General features: G+C 62.5%; 2 long non-coding RNA genes across 2 annotated transcripts; one reads left to right on the forward strand and one right to left on the reverse strand.

The window, feature by feature from the left end:
- Window positions 1–1273: 1273 nt before the first annotated feature.
- Window positions 1274–4330, reverse strand: LOC144239814 (uncharacterized). Its single transcript, XR_013337496.1, has 3 exons — window positions 3747–4330; window positions 2798–2878; window positions 1274–2352 (listed from the first exon to the last, which is right to left on the reverse strand). It is a non-coding gene; the product is annotated as an uncharacterized LOC144239814 (long non-coding RNA).
- A 412-nt stretch (window positions 4331–4742) lies between these two features.
- Window positions 4743–5751, forward strand: LOC144239813 (uncharacterized). The gene is made up of 3 exons (XR_013337495.1): window positions 4743–4842; window positions 5331–5430; window positions 5554–5751. It is a non-coding gene; the product is annotated as an uncharacterized LOC144239813 (long non-coding RNA).
- The last annotated feature ends 1132 nt before the right edge of the window (window positions 5752–6883 follow it).

The raw sequence follows: 6883 nt of genomic DNA on the forward strand, positions 1-6883 counted from the left end.
CAGCAGGCACCCCCGCCCGGCTCTGGCCTGGGGAGTTCCGGAGCGAAGGGAGGCAAGGGGCCAGCGCACCACCCGGGCGTGGCGTGGCGTTTTCAGCTGCAGCCCAGGTCACATGCTGTGACGAGCTGCCGGTTCTCTCTTGAGAACCCGTGGCCTCCAGCAGCCGCCCCACTGACGCGGCCCAAGCCCCTTCTCGGTCTTCTCTTTTGAAGCACAGCCGATTTCTGAGCCGGGGTTGGGGAAACCTGTCCAGATGCGGAACTCGTCGCCCCGGCCGGGGAGAGGACGGGTGCCCTCCCCGGCCCGGGGCTTCCTCTGCAGCCTTTCCCAGTGAGCTGTTTAAGCAAGCAGTGCCATGTTCCTTGTTTGACAAGACAGTCTATAAAGTATTGCCCTTAAAAATAATTTAGAAGAACCCTGTCGTGTCGGCACCATTGCCTTAGTCCTCTGTGGGTTGGGCCTCCGCCACAGTTCTGGTGGGAGCGGCTGGCACTAGCTAGTGTGGGAACGGGGGTCGAAGTAAAATTCTGTGCTTGCTTTCATTCACAAAATACTGAAGCCAGCTGCCAGGCGTGTCTTGCCAACGGCACTTTGAGCCGCAGACTGCCATGCGCTCAGAAGAGAAATAAGTATTCAGGGGCAACTGGGTCCCCCAGCTTTCGGAGTGTGCAGAACCCAGTAGCCCCCATGCCGGTTAAAGTAGAAACGGCCCCTGCCAGCATTAGCACACATCACCACAGTTACCCGGCGGGTCTGCACACGCTGCAAGCCCCGATCTGGAAAACTAGTCATGAAACCAACCCGCTGCCTTAAATGTCTCAAATGTTGCAGTCCAGCGTCTGTCGTGTGTTGACCTCCACACAGCAGTCAGCCCCGGTGAGAGCCCCGGACCCTCAGCCGTGCCCTCGTCTCCGCTGGCATCCTGAGCGCTCCTCTGGGGCAGGGGGCAGAGAGGATGAAGTTGTAGAGATTTCAGGGGACTCAAACCTATAGACGGTGTCTGCCTCTGCGAGACAGAGTGATGACACTGGCGAGCTTGAGCCGGACTCTGCCCCTAGTAGGTCCTGAAGCCGTGAGCACCCCTGCACGATTGTTGGGGGCGGAGTCCGGTTCCTGCCATCGCAGCCCCGGAATGCCTGGGGGGGGGCAGCAGACCCCCCAGGCTTCTGGATTCCCTGCACCTTATTTGACCACACTCCAAAATTCCATTTTTGTTTTCACCCTCGACTCTGCTTTATGTACATAATCAGGATATCGAGATCTCTCTCTATATTTTTAATCATCTACATGTAAATGAAGCAATAGCAATGACTAACATAAGGCCAAGAAATGAGATGAATGTTTGGGGTTTATGTTTTCTAAGGTAAATACGGGTATTGTTTTTAATTATTACCTTTTATTAAATTGTGGGCTTTAAAACCTAATGAACCCTATTTGCAATTTCTCTGTGCCATATGCTTCCCATGTTTCCACAATACCTCCCCCCCCAACTCTTCAACCAAAAGAGAAACCCCACCTCCTGAGTTTCCACGGCCCTTCTGGTCCCAGGTTAATATAGTCTCCTGGACAAGTATTTTTTACATTAAGATCTGGGACAACATCTCTTGGGTCTTGGACTCTGGCCCCCCGTGATGTTAGGACATCTGTGGCCGGGCCTTGAGTGGAGGTGCCCAGGCACATCCGAGGTCGTCACTGCTCTGTCTTCCATCGTTCTGGAATCTTCTGTGTTGGTCTGTGGTTTCACACATTAGCTGTTTGTAAACCATGTATCTGTATACTGAGGAGGAACACCCCTGGTCACAGCCGATGGGTGGTGGGGAAGCTCCTTTGACACAGTGCAATTGTGATGAGGTGACTTTGGAGACGGGAGGAGGCCCTGATGACACGGACTTGCCAAGGTCGCAGCATTTGAACTTCTGGTATAGAAAAAGAAATCTGTGGACCTATGACCTGGCAACATGTTGAAACCCTCCAGTTTAAAGACGGCCCTCTAATAACATCTAGAACCACACAGCCCAATAGGGTCAAACACTCGTGACGTTTGTGCCTCCGCTTTTAAAGGTGCTGTGATGTTGGCACGCCGGGGTTGGAGAGACTGCCTCTGTTCCTATTTCACTGTAAAGTCGATGCTGTCTGTTCCCTGTTCGTTCTCCAGGGAGCTTCTCTGCAGACTAACCCCCCTCCCCTCCCCCCACCCAGTGGTGGAGATTCGGTGCCTGGGTAGTCGTGGGTTTCTGTTGGACATTTGAATGTGATAAGCAAGCCAGCGTTTCTCGGGAAATAGGACACGTGGGGTGTGCACGTTTCCAGGGGCGAGCCTTGTGGGTCGAGAGGTTTGCAATGATTTCCTTCCTGCCAAAAATAAACACGTGAAACTGCGCCCTCTTGTGGATGGACTGCTTCTCCGCGCCAGCGCCTCTTCCTCTCTCCTCTCCCCCTGCACAGCGTGGTGCCCGCCCCTTGGGTCTCTGGGGGCCCCCCCCGCTTCTGCAGAGCCAGGGTGGATGGGGGGCAGGCTGCAGCAGCCACAGCCCCCCACGGCGGTACCCACACCCCGAGCCCGTGGGCGCGCTGGCTGGGATGCAAAGAGGAAGGATATGCAAGCCGGCAGGCCCGCAGTGGGACCCCCGCCAGGCCCTGCCCTCGCCCCGCCCCTCTGGACGTGAAGGTGAGGGGGCTCCGGAGTCGTGGCAGAGCCACGGGCGTGGCCACACCACTCTCGGGACCGCGTCTTCACCGTGATCCCCAGTTCACATGGAGAACACCGGCGGCAAGAGCCGCATTAGACAGGTCTTACCCATTTTGGTGGATGAGAAGACTGAGGCCAGGAAAGCAGCGCTCTGCGGTCTCTGTTCTGTCACGGGCTTCCACCAGGCACCTGCACTGGTCCCCAACGGCACAGTGCACAGTGTGGGTCAGCCTGGGAAACGCAGTGTTTACAGCACCCCAAATCCGCACAGCCAGTCTGTGCCACGCCCCCTGGTGCGGGGGGGGGGGGTGCAGCCAGAGAGGCCTCCCCAGTCCTGGGCTCCAGGCTGTCTGTCCCGCCCCTCCTTGGCTCTGCTGCCCGGCCTTCTTCCCCTTGCCTTCCCTGGCATCTCCCCCCTACCCACAGCTGCTTCCCACCCCCGTGCACAGCCGGACAGGCAGCAGAGAGGCCTGGCAGCCCCTGAGGCCGAGGTGCCCCAGGGAATGTCCGCGGGTCCTCGGGATGGGGTGGGGGGAACATCTGCCTCAAGAGCTCACTGATTTGGGACATGGGCATGCTGAGGTTTTGCCTCCCGGTGTTTTCTTGTTTGAGCATAAATCATCTGCCTGTATTCCAGGACCAGAGAACGGATGGAAGCCAAGGAGGGGAGGGGAGGGGAGGAGGAGCTGGAAAAAGCCAGCCGGAGAGACGATCTGTTGAGCTAACGAAGGGGGGATGCACTGGGGGTCCTGGCAGAGTCCTCAGACTAACTGGGACGCAACCACACGGCCGATCTCCGGTGCTGGGGATGCCCGTGGGTCAACAGGCTGCTCAAGGCCCAGAGCCACCAACTGGCATGGCCACAGCCTGATCTCCAAGGAGACCGTGGACGCTGCAGCACTCAGGAGGAGGGTATGTGGGCTCCAGAGTGTTGCACCCCAGACTGCACGACAGCCCCATCTCAGGCCAGCGAGCCTCGGCGCTGGCTGCCATTAGTCACCCGAGCCCCAAGCCCTGAGAGTGGGCATCGTATTTTCAAGTGCCCCAGGTGACTCACAGTTGCAGCAAGGCCTGAGAAAGGAAAGTCCTCCAAACTGTCTCAGGCCTGACACCCTGATCCAGCAAAGGGGTGATGGACAGGGCTTGGAGGAGGCGGCATGTACCACTTTACCGTAAAGATCAGCCATACACGTTCACTGCCTAAAGGAATGAACCAGGAAGTTAACAAGAAAGCCCCACATGGGCACTGGGAGCCTTTCCCAAGGCAGGGGTGAGGGGGGGCTCCTGACAGCCACACGTGGCTGGCAGCTCCCTGCTTTTACACTGAGGTGGGGAGCAGAGTGGGTACCCCCACGTCGCGCCGCAGCACCGGGTCACGCCGCCCCCAGCCCCCTGTCCTGGCCCAAGCGGCGCCCTGATGGGGCGGGTGCATGGCTGGACCGGGCCGCACGTGGAGGCCGCGGGAACGCAAAGCAGCAGCACCTCCTTCAGGGCAGGACCCGGGGCTTTGTTGGGCTATCCTCGGACTCCATTAGGCCGTCAGAATGGTGGCCCTGCGGGCGGGCACAGCGACAGACTCCATTTCCTCTGTCGCTAGGGGCTCCCCCCTCCTGGGCCCTGGTGACGGCGGCCTGCGCCTCCGCGACCTGTAACCAGTGTGGGCCCCCACGCGGGCCTAAGGCCGCTCTCCTGAAAGGACTGGGGTCCGCGTGTTTCCAGGCAGCGGGGTCCCTGACCCAGGCCGCCCCAGCCCACGCCCGGTCTGCGCTCCAGGGGTTCGCGCCCCCCCCCCGCAGGACCTGGTCTCCCCGGGGACACCTGCCCCGGAGGGGCCCTGACGGGACCTGGGACAGTCCCTGGAGAACCAGAGCGCGNAAGCTGGAGGCCTCGGGCCTGGTCTGCTGAGACCAGCCCGGAAGAGAGACGGGGCCCGAGGCGGCCATGCCTCCTCACGCGAGGACGCGTCCGCCCAGAAGCCCGCGCAGTGGGTCCAGAACCCCGCAGCCAGTGGGCGCCTCGGCGGGGGGGGAGCCTGGCCCCGGGGGGNCTGGGCGCCCCGGGGCAGCGCTGGGAAGCCGGGGCTGCCACGGCCCGGGGGGCCCCTCGGGGGAGTCATTTCGGTTGAGGGCAGAATGCAGAAGCTTCCGGCTGAGGTAACAGCAAGCACGAGGGTCCCGACGACAGTGAGGCTGGGGTCTGCAGGGACAGCGAGAAACCTGCAGCTTGAATGGGGACTGAACGGCCACGCAGCCAGAGGGACAGGCCACCCGGGGAAGCAGGGCAACGGTGCGACCTCGGTGGCTAGGGGACCTCTGGCTCCGTGGGAACACGGCCTAGCGGCCAGAGGGACCGGGAGGCACAGACGGAGGCTTACGCCCAACTCTGGGCCGGGGGTCCGGCCGAGTTCAGGCTCGGGGCTGACCCAGGCTGGCCAGCGGCTGCCCCGTGCAGCTGACAGGCGGAGAGGAGCCCGCGAGGCCCCGGGCACGGGCCTGAGCCGCCCGCGGTGTTCACACCCGCTCCTGGCCTGGGAGACGATGGACGTCAGTGTGAGGCCAGCGCCAGGACACTGTGAAGAGGCAGGCGGGCGGGGGAGGGGGGGCGGTGCTGAAGAGACACTAAGCTTCCCTGGCATTTACAGCCCGGGGTCGGGCCTGGATGGAAAGAGATGGAGCTAAGGCCCGAGTCGCGCGCCGCTGACATCCGAAGGTCCCAACAGAGAGGGCAGAGTGGCCAGCGAGGTGAGGAGGACGCGTCGTCTGCGTGCTCTTTCCAGAGGAAGGGGTGGCCGCGGCGTCCCTGGGCAGTAAGAGGAAGGGCGGGTGAACCAAGCACCAGCGGTGACAGGAGGGGGCCCTTTCCAGGGACTTCCGGAACTGAGGCCAAGCAGAGTGCACGGAGGGAGGGATGAGGACCCGGGATGTCGCCGAGCCCGGGCCCAGCGCAGCACACGGACACAGAAGGGAACAGAGGGTGTGACAGACACACACAGGGACCCGTTGACACCGTCTGTTAAACACTCATGTCAACTAACTAGAATTTCAATAAAAACATTGTCTAAAAGGTGGAGCTTACAAAAGAACACAACAGCCCCGCAGTCACACGCTGGCAGCCGTCCTTCGGGCACGGGCAGACCCCGTTTCCCGGAGGCGCCCCCTCTCCGGGGCAGGGGGCGGTGCGGGTGAGGACTGGACATGGGACCGCCGGGCAGCTTTCAGCAGTGCATCCTGGGAGCCGCGTCCACGGGCTGGGCCACGGCTAGGACCGAGGCCTGTGGCCTCAAGGAAGGCGCGGCCCCTGTTCCTAGAGTTTCTGGAATGCTCTGTGTCCAGCGCCTCCCCCGCCCCACAATCAGGAAGGAAAGCAGCAGCCTCCCCACGCCGGCTGTCAGGGCCCCCGGGGGCGGCCGTGCTGGACAGCAAGCCTGCACTGGGAGCAGGGGCCCCTCAGAGACGCCCCGCCTCCCGAAGTGACCCGGGTCTCACAGAGCCAGACTGCCCCCCCCTTCCTCCTAAAGTTTGTTGAGTGGCCTGGCCTTCTGGAGGGGGGGTGGAGGGGGGAATCAGGGGAAAGTCACAGGACGCTCCACACCCCACATCCTGGCCCAGCCCAGGCCTCCCTGCCCTACTGTGCCCTGGGGACCGGGTGGCTCTCAGAGAGCCGGCTCAGTCTCTGTGGACTGACGGACGGACGGACTGCCAGACTGCACTGGAGGCCGGCCCTCGGGCAGCGGTGTGTCCTGCTGGGCAGGAGCAGGGGGCAGGCTGGGGGACTGGCAGCCGCCCGGAAAGAGAGCACTTGCCAGAAGGTGGGCCAGCCAGGGAGGGGCTGCTCCGAGTCAGGGGTGTCTAGCAAGGGGCCGTGGGGCTCAGGGTGGCCCGGGGTCCCCAGAGCTTGGGAGGCAGCCAGCAACACGGGTGGGGGCAGGGTGGGGGCAGGGAGGCCCCGGCCGGGAGCCTGCTGGGGAGAGAGTGCAGGTGGGGGGCTGCCGCCCAGAGTCGCTATACCTGGAGGCCCAGGCCCTCCCTCCGTCGTCCTCCGTCCCCGCTTTCACAGGTCGCTAGGAGGAGGAAGTGGCCCAGAGGAGGGGGGCGGGGAAAGGAGGGGGCGCCTGGCGGTGAGAAGGACGCAGGGGAGAGAAGGGGAGCCAGGGGCATGGGGGAAGGGGTGTGGCAGGGGAATGGGAGCAGGGGG

This window comes from Crocuta crocuta, unplaced genomic scaffold (assembly GCF_008692635.1).
Source record: "Crocuta crocuta isolate KB4526 unplaced genomic scaffold, BGI_CrCroc_1.0 scaffold541, whole genome shotgun sequence".
Classification (NCBI taxonomy): Eukaryota; Metazoa; Chordata; class Mammalia; order Carnivora; family Hyaenidae; genus Crocuta; species Crocuta crocuta.